The sequence below is a fragment of the Erinaceus europaeus genome, chromosome 1 (assembly GCF_950295315.1).
Source record: "Erinaceus europaeus chromosome 1, mEriEur2.1, whole genome shotgun sequence".
Classification (NCBI taxonomy): Eukaryota; Metazoa; Chordata; class Mammalia; order Eulipotyphla; family Erinaceidae; genus Erinaceus; species Erinaceus europaeus.
Window position 1 is genome coordinate 210,222,895 of NC_080162.1, and position 19,015 is coordinate 210,241,909.

At 51.4% G+C, this 19,015-nt stretch overlaps 2 long non-coding RNA genes across 3 annotated transcripts in view; both read right to left on the minus strand.

The window, feature by feature from the left end:
- Positions 1-19,015, minus strand: part of LOC132541340 (uncharacterized) — a 1,018,351-nt gene that overhangs the window by 984,579 nt on the left and 14,757 nt on the right. The window lies entirely within an intron of this gene.
- On the minus strand, positions 14,738-16,021 carry LOC132542094 (uncharacterized). Its single transcript, XR_009553242.1, has 3 exons — positions 15,789-16,021; positions 15,449-15,615; positions 14,738-14,801 (listed from the first exon to the last, which is right to left on the minus strand). It is a non-coding gene; the product is annotated as an uncharacterized LOC132542094 (long non-coding RNA).

A 19,015-nucleotide genomic window follows, 5' to 3' on the forward strand; every position in this document is an offset into this window, starting at 1 on the left:
GTCCTGTGGATGTAGGGAGACACAGTGCTCACAGATGCCCTGTATGTCACAGCTGGCCCAAGGGTGTGCTGTCCTGTGGATGTAGGGGAGATACAGTGCTCACAGATGCCCTGCATGTCACAGATGGGCCACACCTGTGCTGTCCTGTGGACGTAAGGGAGACACAGTGCTCACAGATGCCCTGCATGTCACAGCTGGCCCACAGGTGTGTTGTCCTGTGGATGTAGGGGAGACACAGTGCTCACAGATGCCCTGCACGTCACAGCTGGCCCACAGGTGTATTGTCCTGTGGATGTAGGGAGACACAGTGCTCACAGATGCCCTGCTAGTCACAGCTGGCCCACAGGTGTGCTGTCCTGTGGATGTAGGGAGACACAGTGCTTACAGATGCCCTGCACGTCACAGCTGGCCCACAGGTGTGCTGTCCTGTGGATGTAGGGAGGCACAGTGCTCACAGATGCCCTGCACATCGCAGCTGGCCCACAGGTGTGCTGTCCTGTGGATGTAGGGAGACACAGTGCTTACAGATGCCCTGTATGTCACAGCTGGCCCACAGGTGTGTTGTCCTGTGGATGTAGGGGAGACACAGTGCTCACAGATGCCCTGCATGTCACAGCTGGCCCACAGGTGTGTTGTCCTGTGGATGTAGGGAGTCACAGTGCTCACAGATGCCCTGCACGTCACAGCTGGCCCACAGGTGTGCTGTCCTGTGGATGTAGGGGAGACACAATGCTCACAGATGCCCTGCATGTCACAGCTGGCCCACAGGTGTGCTGTCCTGTGGATGTAGGGAGAAACAGTGCTCACAGATGCCCTGTATGTCACAGCTGGCCCACAGGTGTGCTGTCCTGTGGATGTAGGGGAGACACAGTGCTCACAGATGCCCTGTATGTCACAGCTGGCCCACAGGTGTGCTGTCCTATGGATGTAGGGGAGACACAGTGCTCACAGATGCCCTGCACGTCACAGCTGGCCCACTGGTGTGCTGTCCTGTGGACGTAGGGGAGACACTGTGCTCACAGATGCCCTGTATGTCACATCTGGCCCACAGCTGTGCTTTCCTGTGGATGCAGGGAGACACAGTGCTCACAGATGTCCTGTACTTCACAGTTGGCCCACAGGTGTGCTGTCCTGTGGATGTAGGGGAGACACAGTGCTCATAGATGCCCTGCACATCACAGCTGGCCCACACCTGTGCTGTCCTGTGGATATAGGGTAGACACAGTGCTCACAGATGCCCTGCACGTCACAGCTGGCCCACAGGTTTGCTCTCCTGTGGATGTAGGGAGACACAGTGCTCACAGGTGCCCTGAACGTCACAGCTGGCCCACAGGTGTGCTGTCCTGTGGATGTAGAGGAGACACAGTGCTCACCGATGCCCTGTATTTCACAGCTAGCCGACAGGTGTGCTGTCCTGTGGATGTAGGGGAGACACAGTGCTCACAGATTCCCTGCACGTCACAGCTGGCCCACAGGTGTGCTGTCCTGTGGATGTAGGGGAGACCCAGTGCTCACAGATGCCCTGTATGTCACAGCTGGCCCACAGGTGTATTGTCCTGTGGATGCAGTGGAGACACAGTGCTCACCAATGACCTGCACGTCACAGCTTGCCCACAGGTGTCCTGTCCTGTGGATGTAGGGGAGACACAGTGCTCACAGATTCCCTGTATGTCACAGCTGGCCCACAGGTGTCCTGTCCTGTGGATGCAGTGGAGACACAGTGCTCACCAATGACCTGCACGTCACAGCTGGCCCACAGGTGTCCTGTCCTGTGGATGTAGGGGAGACATGGGTCTTACAGATGCCCTGTATGTCACAGCTGGTCCACAGCAGCAAATGCCTCATCCAATTCTCTGTAAGATAGAGACAGATGGAAGAGATGCAGAGGGAAAGACAGAAAGAGAGAAAAGCGTCACCTCTTAACCAGAATAAGTCAAAAGAAAAGAGCCTTTCAATTTTTTTTTTTTTTTGGTTTTTTATTGATTACTTTCTCTTTTGTTGCCCGTGTTTTATTTTTGTAGTTGTTATTTCTGTAAATGATTTCATTGTTGTGGGATAAGACAGGAGAAATGGAGAGAGGAGGGGATCCTTACTCTGGTCCTTGCGCTTTGCGCCACGTGCGCTTAACCCGCTGTGCTACCGCTCGACTCCTTAACTAAGCCTCTTTTATCAGCAAGTCCTGTATTCCTCCCTGCTTAATTTCTCTCTGCCCTCTCTAACTAAAAATAATTAAATAAGGGAGTCAGGCAGTAGGTAGCACAGCAGGTTAAGCACGCATGATGTGAAGCGCAAGGACCGGTGTAAGGATCCCAGTTTGAGCCCCTGGCTCCCCACCTGCAGGGGAAGTCGCTTCACAGGTGCTGAAGCAGGTCTGCAGTGTCTATCTTTCTCTCCCCCTCTCTGTTTTCCCCTTCTCTCTCCATGTCTCTGTAATAACTACTACAACAATAAAAAAACCAAGGGCAACAAAAGGGAAAATAAATAAATAAAAATTATTTGAAATAAATAAATAAACTCCTATTTGCTCATTCCACAAGCATTTGATGAGCAGCCACACCAAAAATGAATGAATAAAACAAGCAAACTCCTTGTCTCAGAGGGCTGAGCTGGACTGAGGTAGCTTCTGATGGGTCACTTTAAAAGCATACATAGTTTTAACAAAATACTTAAAAGAACAATGAAGCCTGAACTATTTGGAGACATTAAGAACAAGATCAACTTAATCAATAAAATGTAACAAAGGGACAGGTAGCACAATGAGACAAGAATTGTCAAGTTGTGTAAAACAGAGGCAAGGAGAGATCCAGGCCCAGCAGAAACAAAGAAACAGTTAGGGTCCAGCAGGGCTGAAGAATGAACTGGAACAAAGTTGCTCAATGTCCTGACCATGGATTTTCAGCAGAGCTGGCCTGAAGAAATTACTGGCCAGCCTATCACTGCATTATGGAGAGGAGTCGAGAATTGAGTCAGGCTCCAGAGAAAGTCAAGCATCTTAGAGTGCTAGTAGAAAACTGAGGAGTGTTGTGCCAGTACCACTTACTGGATTTTACTGTTGGCTATAAACCATTAAACCCCAATAAAGAAAAAGAAAATCAAGCATCAATGAAAAGAGAGTCAACCATTTCATATACACGTAGTAGCATGGAGGTTTGAGATTCAGTAGTAATACTTCAAACTGTAAGCAAAAAAAAAATTCATATACCTGAGCAAAGACTGGAAATGCATCAAAGACTTTTTCTGTTTCTTTTGTCTTTTCTTACTGGGGCATTAGTGGCTTATAGAGTCAACAGTATATACAGTTATTGGTACATGTGTAAAATCTCTGTTTTCTGCAAAATACTCACCCCCCCCCCTCACCAGCCCAGGTCCTCCTCCACCACCAGGCATCAGACTGAAAGCCTCTCCCCTCAGTCTTTGACTGTGGTGCAGTACACCAAAGCCCACAGGCTCTGCTGTGTATTCTTCCTTCTGTTCTTATCTTTCAACTTCTGCCTATGAGTGATATCACCCCACACTCATCCTTCTGTTTCTGACTAATCCCACTTCACATGATTCATTCAAGGTCCATCCAAGCTGAGGTGAAGGTGAAGTCACCATTTTTAACAGCTTCATAGTATTCCACTGTGTATCTAGACCACAACTTGCTCAGCCACTCATCTGTTGTTGGACACCTGGGTTGCTTCCAGGATTTGGCTACTACAAATTGTGCTGCTAAGAACATATGTGTACACAGGTCTTTTTGGATGGGTGTGTTGCATTCCTTAGGATCTATCCCCAGGAGAGGAATTGCAGGGTCATAGGGTAGGTCCATTTCTAGCTTTCTGAGAGTTCTCCAGACTGTTCTCCACAGGGGCTGAACCCATTGACATTCCCACCAGCAGTGCAGGAGGGTTCCTTTGACCCCACACTCTCTCCAGCATTTGCTGCTGTTACCTTTTCTGATGTGTGACATTCTCACAGGAGTGAAGTGGTGTCTCACCAGTGTCTTTATTTGCATTTCTCTGACAATCAGAGACTTGAGCATTTTCCATGTTTCTCAGCCTTTTGGATCTCTTCTGTGGTGAATATTCTGTCCATGTGCTCTCCCCATTTTTGGATGGGGTCATTTGCCTTCTTGTTACTGAGCTTGGTGAGCTCTTTACATACTTTGGTTATCAGCCTCATGTCTGGTGTGTGGCATGCAAAGATCTTCCCTCGCTCTGAGAGGTCTCTTTGAGTGGTGGTTTCTCTCACTGCAAAGTGCCTGACCTCCTCCTGCAGAGGGAGGCTCAGGGGACTGAAAGCTGCCTGTCAGCAGCCACCCTGATACACTGTGTGTCCACTCACTTCTACGGCCTTTCAGAAACTACAGAATTCAGGAGATTTTCTTTACCATTTTTAAAAGAAAGATTGATTTCCAAATCTACATTTCTCTTTTGCTTTGAATGTGTTGCATATTAAGTATCTCGGGAATTCTTTCAAATGACTGCAAAATGAAATTATCTACAATCACTCCTTCCGAAGGAGGACGTAGGGATTTCAGAACTGTTTAGGACAGAGTAAAAGAATTATGCCAAAAATCAACCATGGAAATTTTCATAGTTAAGAAATAATCCTTTTAATGAAATGAGTATGAAACCCTGGAAGAAAACTTCTTAGGAGTTTAAAATAGTTGTTTTCTTTTAGAAAACAGCATAACAATGATGGTTATTACTAAAAGCTGGATTCTTAGTTACTAAGTTGAAAGAATTTTTTTTTGGAGATTTTGTGTGTGTATACATATGGACATGTGTTTATGTGGAGTAAACTATTCAATGAAACACAAATCAAGAAATTCAATAATATATAGTCAACAATGTACACATGGCCCCATAACTCCATTCTCCTAAGAATGACGCAAGGTTCAATTTCCTTCTAACTACATCCATATAGCCAAAGTGGACTTACTCCAGTAGTATTCAGAAGAAAGCAGATGTCTTACACCATTATTTTACTTCAAGTTTGTTCATTGCCAAAGCAAGCAGGAATATTTATATCACACACACACACACACACACACACACACACACACACACCTTAAACATACTGGGAAATGACTGGTTTTTCTTTTAATATTTTTGTTTATTTATGAGAAAGACAGGAGGAGAGAGAAAGAACCAGACATCACTCTGGCACATGTGCTGCCGGGGCTCGAACTCCGGACCTCATGCTTGAGAGCCCAAAGCGTTATCACTGCACCACCTCCCGGACCACGGGAAATGACTGTTAAGAATGACCTGGTCTCCATCCCAGGATGGTGGAGGCAGCACAAGGAGGATGTAAGAAGGTCCTCATGCTTAAGACTCCAAAGTCTCAGGTTCAGTCCCCTGGATTACTGTCAGAGCTGAGTAGTCCTCCAGTAGAAAGAATGAAAGAGAGAAAGAAAGAAGAAAGAGAGAAAGAAAGAAAGAAAGAAAGAAAGAAAGAAAGAAAGAAAGAAAGAGGGAGGGAGAAAGAAAGAGGAAGGAAGGAAGGAAGGATGGATGGATGGATGGATGGATGGATGGATGGATGGATGGAAGGATGGATGGATGGATGGAAGGAAGAAAGAGATTAAATCTCTGTATTCTGATCATACTGGGATTCTTAGCTTCCGCTTCCCTATCCACTTAACACACTTCTGTCCCCTCTGTCATATCATCCCAACATTAAACTTATCACGTACCCAAGAGCCAAACTATCTCAGATTTGGTGAGAACTACACTGGTGACCACTGAGGCACAGAAAGCTGGTGGCAGGGGACTGTAATGCTGTCATCCAAGAGTCTTGTAAATAATCATTAATAACATTACATTAGATTTAAAAACAGATTCCAATTTAGAGAGAGAGACCCGGTGACCAGCCTGGTGACTTCTGAAGGAAAGGCTGGGCAGTGTGGAGAGCAGCTGACCTCTGAGGTGAGGCGAGTCACTCTAGCCCACCCTCCTCCCTGGCCAGGGTCATGACTGGCACCTGACGCCGGAGTCTAGGTTCTAAAGTGCTCTGATGGCAATTAGACATTGTTCCTTGGGAAGGGCGGTGACCAAACAGAGATAATTATGCTGTTTCCTTAATGTACTGAAAGATCTTAGAAAGTCTCATTCACAGGTTCTTGCTGTAAGGTCTCCCCCACCGCCCTGCTCTTGTGGGGTGTAGATTCTTTCCTGTGAAAATCTTCTCGAAAGAAAATCTGTGCCCCCTCCCATATCCTGTCAGGCTGCACCTTGACAGAGGTTATTACGAGATCCTAGAGTCAAGATGAGGAAGCCGTAGCAGGAGAGACAGTCACTGCAGCCCTGGATGCCCAAGTCACCCTCAGGGCACAGCCTGGAAGACACCGTTGTCACTGGATGTGCGGACTTAATGGCAACCTTTGTTTACCTGCTGGAGACAACCACCTGAGAAAGCCTGTGTGCAGCTGTGTGCTTGGGAACCCAAGGTAACACCCAGCCAGGGAAGCCGCCCCCAGCTCCACCCAGATCCTGACTCCTGCCTAGCTTCCCTGCCCTCCAGCCTGACTCTCCCTCCACACAGAAGGGCTCTACAGCTCCTTCAAGAGTCCATGCCCTCAGTCGGGGTGGCGCACCTGGTTGAGTGCTCACGTTACAGTGCACCAGGTCCCGGGTTCAAGCCCCTGGTCCCCATCTGCAGGGGAAAGCTTCACAAGGGGTGAAGCAGGGCTGCAGGTCTCTCTCTGTCTCTCTCCTTCTCTATCTGCCCTCGCCTCTTGATTTCTCTCTGTCCTACCCAGTTAACTAACTAAATAAATAAATAAATGGAAAAAATGGCCACCAGGAGCTGTGGCTTTGTAGTGTCAGCACCAAGCCCCAGCAATAACCATGGAGGAAAAGAAAATTAAAAAATAAAAGTAAGCTTGAGTACATTCTTTATCATTATTAAGTCTGTTGTTGTTGTTGCTATAGCCAGCCTGTCAAGGAGATTCCATGAGCAAACCCAGACCAGGTGCTCAGGCAGTGACGGTGGGTGTGTAGCTCCAAGCACCTGCCGTTTCTTGTGAGAGTAGCTGTCTTCTGGCTCGGCCCTGAACTAGCCTGGGCTCCTGACCGTGGAGACGGGCTCTGTTAGCACAACGCGTGGCACACAGTAGGTGCTCACACTAAGCGCCTGTGGATCCGTGGAGGACTCTGCCCAGCCCCTGTCTGCAGCTGGCTTCCCTGCGTCCAGCCCGAAGTCCCCAGGGACTTGCTGACAGGAAACTTCACTTCTTCTTTCTTCTTCTTTTCTTTTTTTCCCTCCAGGGTCATTGCTGGGGCTCACTGCCGGCACGACAAATCCACTGCTCCTGGAGGCCACTTCTTCCATTTTATTGGACCGGGCAGACAGAAACTGAGAGTGGAAGGGGGTAGGGAGAGAGACTGAGAGTCACCTGCAGCCCTGCTCAGCACTATTTGTCAAGTGTCCATGCTGCAGGTGGGGAGCCGGGGCTGGAACCTGGATCCTCGCACAGCACTTGCTCTCGGTACCAGGTGCGTTCAGCCAGGCCTCACTCTCAGCTCTCTTCTGTGCGACATTTTGAGTTCACCACCCACTGTGAATTCACCTCCTAGGAAATGGATACTTAATCTGGCTTGGCCCTTTCTCATTTGAAAAAAAAACAGAGGAAAAGAAAGAGCAACACCACAAGGAGAATGAGGAAAGAGTGTCTGCGAGAGCCATTCCTCTGTGTCGCAGCCGCCGCAGGCTACGGAGGCCTTGATATCGCTCCTGTGTTTGTCGAAGGCTCGCCTGGCCTCGGCACCGGCTGTCAGACGATTCCAGCGCAGTGATAAGAGCACGGCAGACAACCGTGTCACGGGATCCTTGGCCTCAGAAAACGTCCCAGGTAGTTCCCCGGGAGACGCTGGAGATAGGAAGCTTTGCTGGAGTCGCTGGGTCTTTGCAGCCTCCCTTTGAAGTCAGCATTGTTATCTCCTTGACAGATAATGAACCTGAGCCTCAGAAGGCTGAGAAGCAGGGCAGATGAAAGGAGGCGAGGCTGTCTGCCAGGGAGGGTCCGGAGGGGTGGCCCTTGAGCACTGAGGTGAGTGGGACTGGCCCAGAGAGAGCTGGGCAGGGACGGTCAGGGTCAGCTCCCGGCCTTAGTGCACGGGGCCACGGTGGAGGAAGGTGGGTGCTCAGAGCAGTGAACCTGACTCCCTGGCACCTTCCAGAACAGGATTCAATGTCAAGCAAACAAGTCGACATGGCAGTCAGACAAGGATCAGTGATTTCAGAGCGGAATCGCCCAGCATTGCACAACCTCAGTGGGCTGAGCAGCTCTGTCTGTGGGCATAGCCAAGCCCATGTGACACACCACAGTGCTCAAGGACCTGGGTTCAAGCCCCTAGTCCCCTGCAGGGGGAAAGCTTTGCAGGTGACACAGCAGGGCTACAGGTATCTCTCTCCTATTTTGCTCCCAGGGTTATCCCTGGGGCTCGGTGCCAGTGCTACGAATCCACTGCTCCTGATAGTTGTTTTTTCCATTGTATGGGACAGGACAGAGAGAAACTGAGAGAGGAGGGGGAAACAGAGAGGGAGAGAGACAGAGAGACACCTGCAGACCTGCTTCACCACTCTGGACACTTCCGCCCTACAGGTAGGGAGTGGGGCTTGAATCTGGATTCTTGTGTGAGTCCTCACACACTATGTGCACTTAGCCAGGGGCATCACCACCCAGGCCCCACAGGTGTCTCTGTCTCTCTCCCTCTCTAACCTCTCTATCTCTACCCCCTTCCATCTCAAGTTATGGCTGTCTCTATCCAATAAAGAAGTTTAACAAAAGAAAAGAGAACTGAGAGTGGACACACCAGCAGGCCCTCACCTGGGAGTGATTCTCAGAGAGGAGTGAGTGCTGACAATTCTCTCCCAATGTGGGCAGTGGCTGCAAACACCGGCTCAGTCATGCTCCTGCCCCAGCTGGGGCTCTGACATCCACGCATCACCACCTGCACCATGTCACTAGACTGCTGGACGCCTTCCAGACGAACAGGACTTCCTGTCTCCAGAGTCCCCTAGAGCCCGGGAGGGACAGCTCCAGGGCTTTCACACTGGAGTGCTGGGGATTGTAGTCCCTGCATGACCTCCTATGGATCCCGGGCATGTGGAGGGAGACTCTGTCCTGCTGTCTTGACGTTCAGAAGGCCTGCCACTTCCACCAAAGGCAGCTCTCTGCCCTTCTGGTCCTTGCACATGCCCCCAGCCCCGGAGGGAAAGCCCAGATTCCCGACGAGATGGTGCAGGCCAGAAACGGCCCCATGCTCCTAATCAGACCTGCTTGTCCGACCCACACCTGTCCTTGTGGAGTCACAGGTGAGCTTAGCCCGGTCGCCTGCCACGTGCTCGGTGAAATGAGCTGACACCTGAGATCTGGCCATGAGCCGAGACCAGGTCACCCAGAGAAAGCCGGAACAGGTCAGTGTGGCCACACAGGTAGAGGGAAGGACACGGACCCCGGATGCCCCAGGAGACATGCTCTGGCCAGCTCCTGGCAGACACACAGCCTCCATCTCTCCACCTCTTCCCTCTCTCCTCACAGCGTCCGCTACGGGGCTGGCTGGTCAGACCCCACTGAGAGTGAGGGGATTCTCAGCATCACGGCGAACCTACTTCTGGTGTCGGGGGCTATGGGAGGCACCATGACTCTGCCCACTCCTAAGACAAACCAGCCTGGGTCAGGCATTCGTGCTCCTGTCACCATGCACAAAGACCTGAGTTCAAGCCCTTAGTCCCCATGTGCAGGGGGAGCTCATGAGATAGTTATCACTGTCTCCCCTCCCCTCTCAATTCCTCTCTGTCATGAAAATAAAAGAAAGGAGAAGAAATGGCTGTTGTGAGCAGTGGATTCTACATGCACACAGCAATCCTCAGTGATAATCCCGGTAGAGATAGAGATGAGAAAGAAAGAGAAGGAGAGGGAGGGAGGGAGAAAGAGAGAGAGAATGAGAGAGAGAGGGAGGGGAAGATGGTGTCAGAGTTCAGAATAGGACTAAAAAGTAGATGAGGCAGAAAGTAGCTCCCAAACACAGAAAAAAACACATAAACACAGTTAACTGTAACCCCATCGATCTGACCCAGGGCCCATGTCTGTTCACATCCAGCCTGTGTGACCTCTGAGTCCCTGTCAGTCTGAGCTCACAGTCCATGGTCACAGCTGGAACGTTCTAGGCTGCACCATGTCAGGACCCGTCTTCCTCGAGGGGCAGAGCAGGCTGACCAGCCTCCCTTCAGAGAGTGGGGAGTCCCCACCATGGCTGCTCTGCAGTGAGGGCAGGTCCTGGAGAGGCCACAGGAGGGCTTGTGATGATGTTCCTGATGGCGGTGACCAGCGATGGTGGAGGGAGGGGTCTGTTACATGTCTGGACCCTTCATGTCTGTGTGGGGATCCCAGGATTCCCCGACTAGGGGCCCAGATGACCGGGTGGCCTGGTAGTGACCAAAAGGGCCATCGTTAGAGTGCGCTTGTCCCCTTGCCCTTATGCAGCTTTTATAGTTCTTATTCTATCTGACAGGGCTAGGCTTGGAGAGAAGGAAGAACAGGAAAGGAAGGAAGAAGCTAATAATTTTTAACATAGTGGAGCTGTACTACTTAGAATGTATACTTACACCTGCTGAAAGTTTTTACACTTCTCCAGCATGGGTTTTAATCCTTACCAGTCTCACACAGACAGAGCAGTAAATGCCAGTAAAGCATTTTGCTTAAGGCAGGGGTGGGAGACCTTTCTTCTGCCGAGGGCCATTCAGATATTTATGCCATTGCTCAAGGGTCGCACAGAATCATCAGTTTAAAAGTCAGCACTTAATGTCGCAGTGAAAAAGCCCTCCTAGTTTGATTGAATCCCAAATCCTGCAGGACCAGACCAGTCCCTCTGTGGGCTTCAGGCAGACGTTCCCACCGCTGGTCTCAGGGGCCCTAAAACGGAGTGGTGCCACACGGAAAGAGCCGCCTCCAATGCGGTGTGGCCCGGTCCCACTACAGCTCTGCCCTCTACGCCCTGTTCTCCCCGAAGAACACAGGTGCCATGCTGGTGTCTCTGGTCTGCCCCAGGCCACTGACGTCGTAAGGCAGACCAGCAAAGCGGGTCATGCAAGCGCCTGGCCCGCAGGACTGTTCCGCTAACCCTGTGTTCAGAGCTGCGAGGAGAGGGCGAGCTGCAGCTGCCACAGCATGAGAGCTCATGGCAGCGGGCAGCTCATCTGGGTGTGCACCAGGCCCTGCCCTGCCTGAGTCACCTGCCACCATCTTCCCTCCCAGGGAGGTAAGACAGGAGTAGTGGGTTTTAGTGCCTGCACCGAGCCCCAGCATTAGCCCTGGAAGGAAGGAAGGAAGGAAGGAAGGAAGGAAGGAAGGAAGGAAGGAAGGGAGGGAGGGAGGGAGGGAGGGAGGAAGGAAGGAAGGAAGGAAAGGAAAGGAAGGGAGGGAGGGAGGGAGGGAGGAAGGGAGGAAGGAAGGAAGGAAAGGAAAGGAAGGAAGGAAGGAAGGAAGGAAGGAGAGAAAGAAAGAAGGGGAGGGCCTCAGCCCCTCACAGGTGTGTCTCCCTGGTGCTGCCCAGGCCTCAGCCCCTCACAGGTGTGTCTCTCCCTGGTGCTGCCCAGGCCTCAGCCCCTCACAGGTGTGTCTCTCCCTGGTGCTGCCCAGGCCTCAGCCCCTCACAGGTGTGTCTCTCCCTGGTGCTGCCCAGGCCTCAGCCCCTCACAGGTGTGTCTCTCCCTGGTGCTGCCCAGGCCTCAGCCCCTCACAGGTGTGTCTCTCCCTGGTGCTTCACGAGCAGTGAAATGTCTTCCCTCTTTTTGTCCTTCCCTAGCCCTCTCAATTTTTCTCCATTTCTATCCAAAATAAATAAATTTTAAAGGATGTAAAAGTAACTATCAGAAAAAAACTTTTAAAAAGCCATGGGGGGTGGGCAGTGGCACTCTTGGTTAAGCGCACAGATTAGCAAGCACAAGGTCCAGAGTTCAAGCCCCCACACCCCATATGCGGGGGATCCACTTCACAAGTGGAGAAGCAGATCTGCAGGTGTCTATCTTTCTCTCCCCCTCTATCTTCCCCTCTACTCTCAGTTTCTCTCTGTCCTGTCCAATAAAATGGAAAAAGTGACCTCCAGGAGGTCACTCCAGGATTCGGCACTCAGCCTCCAGCAATAACCTGGAGGCAAAGAAAACAAGCCAACAGAAAAAGGCTGACTGTGACTGTGTGCCCAGGAGACGGACACGCTGAACCCAGAAGGGCTGTACACTCAAGGGGAGGAGGAGCCCGCTGGCCTGGGGCACGGCTGGCCCAGCTCCCCAGGATTCCGCCCAGGTGTCTGTTGACAGGATACCTGGCCTGTGAGGTGTTGACACCTATGATATACACCACACCTCCTGGTGAACTACCCTCCACTGCCTCCCCGCCCACCAGGCCAGAGCTCCCAGCACTGCTGGCCACCCCCAGAGAACTCCGCAAAAGGTGCTGATCCTTGACGGACTGTTGGTTCTCTTCCGCTTCCCCAGCTTGGCCTCCAAGGTCTAGACCCCCCACCCCAGCTTGGCCTCCAAGGTCAAGCCGCCCACCCTAGCTTGGCCTCCAAGGTCAAGCCCCCCCTCCCCAGTTTGGCCTCCAAGGTCAAGCCCCCCACCCCAGCTTGGCCTCCAAGGTCAAGCCCCCACCCTAGCTTGGCCTCCAAGGTCAAGCCCCCCACCCCAGCTTGGCCTCCAAGGTCAAGCCCCCCCACCCCAGCTTGGCCTCCAAGGTCAAGCCCCCCCACCCCAGCTTGGCCTCCAAGGTCAAGCCCCCCCACTCCAGCTTGGCCTCCAAGGTCAAGCCCCCCCACCCCAGCTTGGCCTCCAGGATCTGTGAGCTGCCAGGAACTGGGTGAGGACAGCTCAGCAGACCCTGGTTGCCCTGAGGTCCTGTCAGCAAGCAAGGCTGTAGTGTGAGCAGTGACACGGCTGTGTGAGGAGGGATCTGCTTGCTGAAGCCATTAACATTCTTAACAGATTTCACAGAGTTTTACAAGATTGGAAGACCATAGTGAGAGTGTTTCACACTGCACCCACCACAAAAGGTCTCCCCTCACTCCCACAACCTCCATCATTCTCAGAGTCTTATAGAGAGTGTGGCTACTCCTCTTTCTCATAAAAAAGAAGAAATCCATCTCTAAGTGATGAAAGTCAAAAAAAAAAGAGTCAGACAAATAAAAGACTATTGGTCTGATTCTAAATTCTGCTTCTAAGACCCCTTCTGTTTCATTGGTTTAATCCCCCCTGCTTAACACTGTATTCTATTTACATGACCACTGTTAACTAAGCACCACCCTGCCTCCAAGGCATTGGTTTAATCCTCACTGTTTTGCATGCTTTTTCCTTCTCCCCACCCCCTATCCTACGTACATCCTCTTCAGACCTGACTCTTCTGCCTCAGGATAGATAAGGACAAGATTGTGATTAGAGATAGCTGAGATTGTGCTGTGTTCCACATGAATAAAGACTGAACTGCGTACCACTCTGCCATGAGTCCCTGGACGTCTCTCTCTCCCGCCTGTGAAGCTAGCCCGACAAAAGACAGCCAGCCTGCACTCCCAGGAGAATCCCCACCCTCATCCTCATGCAAAAGATAACACTAACAACAACTATAATAAATTGGACTCTCAAGCATGAGGTTCCAAGTTCAGTCCCTGGCAGCACATGTACCAGAGTGACTGGTTCTTTCTCCTCCTCCTATCCTCATGAGTAAATAAATAAGATAATAATAATAAATAAATAACAAGGTTTTGAGCATGATGTACTAGACTCTGGTAGGAGCAAGGCCAGCCTGAGGCCCAGTGGCTCAGACCTCAGCCTGGCCAGGCCATCACTGAGCACAGGGAGGGCACTCCAGGTCACAAAAGGAGCTTTGAGGAAAACAGACGGGTGATGTGAGAGCAGACGTGTGCTGGAGCCTCCCCTCCCCAGAGCCCTGCCGCACTAAGGAAAGACAGAAACAGGCTGGGGGTGTGGATCCACCTGCCAACACCCATGTCCAGCAGAGAAGCAATCACAGAAGCCAGAACTCCCACCTTCTGCTCCCCATAATGACCCTGGGTCTATACTCCCAGAGGGATAAAGAATAGAGAAGCTGGGAGTCAGGCGGTAGCGCCGTGGGCAAAGCAAAGCGCACATGGTGCAAAGCACAAGGACCGACGTAAGAATCCCGGTTCGAGCCCCTGGCTCCCCACCTGCACGGGAGTTGCTTCACAGGTGGTGAAGCAGGTCTTCAGATGTCTATCTTTCTCTCCCCCTCTCTGTTTTCCCCTCCTCTCTCCATTTCTTTCTGTCCTATCCAACAACAGCTATAACAGCAATGATAATAACAACAATAAGGGCTACAGAAATGGGAAAGATGGCCTCCAGGAGCAAGGGATTTGTAGTGCAGGCACCAAACCCCAGAAATAACCCTGGAGGTGAGAAGCTTCCAATGGAGGGGATGGGATAGGGAACTTTGGTGGTGGGAGCTGTGTGGAATTGTCCCCCTGTCATCTTACAATCTTGTTAATCATTATGAAATCACTAATAAAAAAATAAAGGATGGGTGAGATTTGAAACCTCCAGGAGCATTTGGTCCTGAATGTGTGGGGAGAAGGGTGACCCCGAGGTGCTTAGAGAGTGGGTGAGATAGGAAAAAGGAGCTTCCATGGCCCCACAGTCAGAGGGGCTGAAGGTGGCTGCACAAAGAGCACAGGCTCTCCTGAGACCCACGGCCAGGCCTGTCTGTGAGGGATGGACACACAGGCTCTCCTGAGACCCACGGCCAGGCCTGTCAGTTTCCACGTGCTGACTTCAGGTCGTCCCTGCAAGGAAGGGAGTCACTAAGCCACCACATTCAAGGATGGTGGCACAGGTCCCTGAAGCACTCTCCCACAGACACAGCTGGCAGTGGCAGAGCCAGAGTAACCGCCTCACCACCCTGCTGCCCATGTGCTCAAGGACAGTTTCATCAAGAGACAGTTATTTCCTAGCTTTATAAGTGAGGAACCTGAATCTTCTTTGGGTCTCGAACCCAGAACAGTGTGGTTCCAGCCCATGAGCTCCCGAGCAATCCCCCCCACTCCTCCTTCCCAAAAGGGCCATCTGAGCCTTCTCCTCTGTTCAGAACGAGAAGAGCCGTCGTGTGGTCTCTCCCGTGTCCGGGAGGCTCAGCAGTTGCTGGGTTCAAGGCCAGCAAGCAGCTGTTCCAGGCCCCACCTCCTCAGGCCTTGTGCCAAGCTCCATGTGCAAGCTCCTTGGGTCCCAAAGGGAGCTCAGGTGAGAGAGGGCTGTCTCTGAGTCACCACCGAGGAAACCCAAGACGTGGGTCCCTCAGCCAGCCACACCCCAGTGTGTGACCAGCACCCTGGGCCTCCTCCCACAGCCCTGGGACTCACAGCCCTGCTGCTGACTCACCCTGAGCAGTGGGGAAGGCCTGCCCTCCACCAGGGCCCCGTGTGCCATGACTCACCAGCATCCGCAACAGCCCTTACGCAACCGGGCTCTGGGAGCCGGCGGGGGCTTCCCCTCTTAGTCACCCCGCCCGGCCTCGGCCCACTTCCACGCCACGTGGGGGGCCATGCCCCGAAGAGGAACTTGGGACATCAGCAGGCGGGGGTGAGACCCCCTTGCTGGCAACTGCAATGAAGCAAGAGCCCAGCTGTGAGGCTGCAGTAGAAGTGAAATGTGCAGCGTAAACAACAATCTCCCAGGACCCAAGACCTGGGAGGCCACTGCCCTGTGCCCTGCGCCCTGCGCCCACGCCCCGGGGTCTGTAGCAGAAAGACAGGCCTTGAGAGTGGTCTGCAGACCTGGAGTTTGTGATGAGGGTGGCTTTGGCTCAAGATGGGGGCCAGGGAGAGAGGAAGCTCCCACGAGTTTCCTGTTGGCTCATAAGACCTCCCACCCATGTTTCTGGACCCTGGCTGCCCCCAGACTGGTGGTGAGAGGAGAGGAGGGCTCTGAGGGGAGGGGTGCTTGCTCAAGGGCTGTGCAGTCAGCTGGGGTGGGGCCACACAGGGGTTGCTCAGAACAGCTTTGCAGAGCTCAGAAGCTAGTCTGTCCAGACAACCTCACCATATGCCCTGGAGCCCTGCCTCCCCAGAGCCCTGCCCCACTAGGGAAAGACAGAGACAGGCTGGAAGTGTGGGTCCACTGCCAACACCCATGTCCAGTGGGGAAGCAATTCAGCAGCCAGAACTCCCACCTTCTGCTCCCCATAGTGACCCTGGGTCCATCCTCCCAGAAGGATAAAGAACAGGAAAGCTGTCAGGGGAGGGGATGGGATACTGCATTCTGGTGTTGGGAAACATGTGGAATCACACCCCCTTATCCTGTGGTCTTGTTGTGGTCTTGATCATTATTAAATCGATAAAAAAAAAATAAGTGCTACTGGTGCTTAATTAAATAAAAGGTTGTCATATTATGAGAAAAAAACAAAAGAGAAGAAAGGAAAAGAAAAAAAATTTTTAAAGAATAATTTGTGTACAAGCAGTGTACTTGTTATCTGTGTTTGTTTTGTTCTTATTTCTTATTGGTGATTTCACAGTGATTTACAAGATCATACGGTAAAGGGCACACTCCCACACCACTCTCACCACCAATGTGCCGTGTCCCCATCCTCCACCAGTGCTGACCACCATACTTCTCCTAAGGCCATAGCTATGGGTGAAATATATGTATCTTTTCATTCACTTCTAAGCCCTGACTTTATTTCCTTTCTAAGCTACACTGATTACAATTACTGAGTGTCCTTCATTTTATTTTTCTTCTTCCTTCTCAGATAACAGAAACAGTGCATGACTTCCTCTGGTGTATTACAGACTCATCTTCTCTCAGTGGTGGCATAAAAACAAAGGTTCCTTGTCACTAATGTTCCAGGTCCTGAAGAGCTGGAGTTTAGATCATCTTCCCCTGACATTTCTCCCCCTCTGGGAGGATGGACCAAAATTCTTTATGGGGAGCAGAAGGTGGGAGTTCTGGCTTCTGTCATTGCTTCTCCACTGGACATGGGTGTTGGCAGGTGGATCCACACCTCTAGCCTGTCTCTGTCTTTCCCTGGTGGGACAGGGTTCTGGGGAGGGGAGGCTCCAGACATATTGTCGGGCTGAGCTTCACTGACGGGAGACAGACGACCAGGGACTCATGATTGAGCTGTATGCATTATCTCTTTATTCATGCAGGACGCAGCACAATCCAAGCCGAGCTAAACTAAACGAAAACTAAAAACTAAACTAAAAACGAACATTGCTATCCTTATATATACTTTACAAGTAGGGTGTGAACAGGATGTGACGTAGAGACGGTGGAGAGAAAAGTGACTGGTGAAAATCAGGGTGTGACAAGGAGAGGGGGCGGAGCAGGCGAGAATTCTACAACTGAACCACCAATGCCCTGGAGGGAGGGTGGTGCTTATTAACAGTGGTTATGTAAATAGAATACAGTGGTTATGCAAATAGAATGCAGTGTTAAGCAGGGGGGATTAGACCAAATGAAACAGAAGAGGTTTTTAGAAGTAGAATTAGAAGCATACCAACAACATATAGGTGAGGGCGGCTGCCCAGGGAGGTCAGGATGGTGTCATGGTAGTTGGATGATAAAGCAAAGGATGAGGTGTAACATGCATGTGGTGTGACAGGACCAAGTGTAATGTGTGGTGTGACAGGACCAGGTGTAACATGTGGTTTGACAGGATGAGGTGTAACATGTGGTGTGACAGGATGAGGTGTGATACGTGGTGTGACAGGATCAGGTGTGACAGGATCAGGTGTAACATGTGGTATGAAAGGCCTTCTGGGTCTGCTGCAGGTGGAGAGCATATTCCCTGACAGAACTGAAGGCAGGAGAGTCTGATGTTGGACCTGAGCCTGACCACGTGTTACACCATGTGTTACACCTGATCCTGTCACACCACATGTTACACCTGATCCTGTCACACCACATGTTATACCTCATCCTGTCACACCACATGTCACACCTCATCCTGTCACACCACATGTTACACCTCGTCCTGTCACACCTCATCCTGTCACACCACATGTCACACCTCATCCTGTCACACCACATGTTACACCTCGTCCTGTCACACCTCATCCTGTCACACCACATGTCACACCTCATCCTGTCACACCACATGTCACACCTCATCCTGTCATACCACATGTTACACCTCATCTTGTCACACCACATGTCACACCTCATCCTGTCACACCACATGTGTCACACCTCATCCTGTCACACCACATGTCACACCTCATCCTGTCACACCACATGTCACACCTCATCCTGTCACACCACATGTCACACCTCATCCTGTCACACCACATGTTACACCTCGTCCTGTCACACCACATGTTACACCTGGTCCTGTCACACCACATGTCACACCTCATCCTGTCACACCACGTGTTACACCTCATCCTGTCACAGCACGTGTCACACCTCACCTAGTCACACCACGTGTTACACCTGGTCCTGTCACACCATGTGTTGCACCTCATCCTGTCACACCATGTTATCAGGCTGCACAGCGGAGGAGAGATAGAGGAGATCCTGGGTGAAGAGGGAACAAAAATCTTTATTCACGCAGGCACCTCAGAGTTGGGTGAGAGCGCAGTGGTTGGTTCGGGCCACGTGGAGTTAGCAAAATGGCCGCCTCCCACTACACACAGCAACCCTCCTCCGCATCGCAGGTGAAGGAGCTAAGACAGCAAGGGGCAGAAGAAGTAGGGCTTTTATGGGAGAAATTCGGGGTATGATTGGCTAGGAAACAAGGCCCTCAGGGATAGGATCACAGCTCTCGCAGGAGAGGGAGGAGTAAACAAGGCACTCTGGGATTATATTATCAACTATCGCGGGGAATTGACAGTGCCCTGAGGGGACAACATGGTGGATGTGACCACACCTGCATAATTTCCCAGCACCATGTGTTGCACCATGTGTTGCACCTGCATAATTTCCCAGCACCATGTGTTGCACATGTTACACCTTACCCTGTCACAACACATGTTACACCTCATCCTGTCACACCACTTGTCAC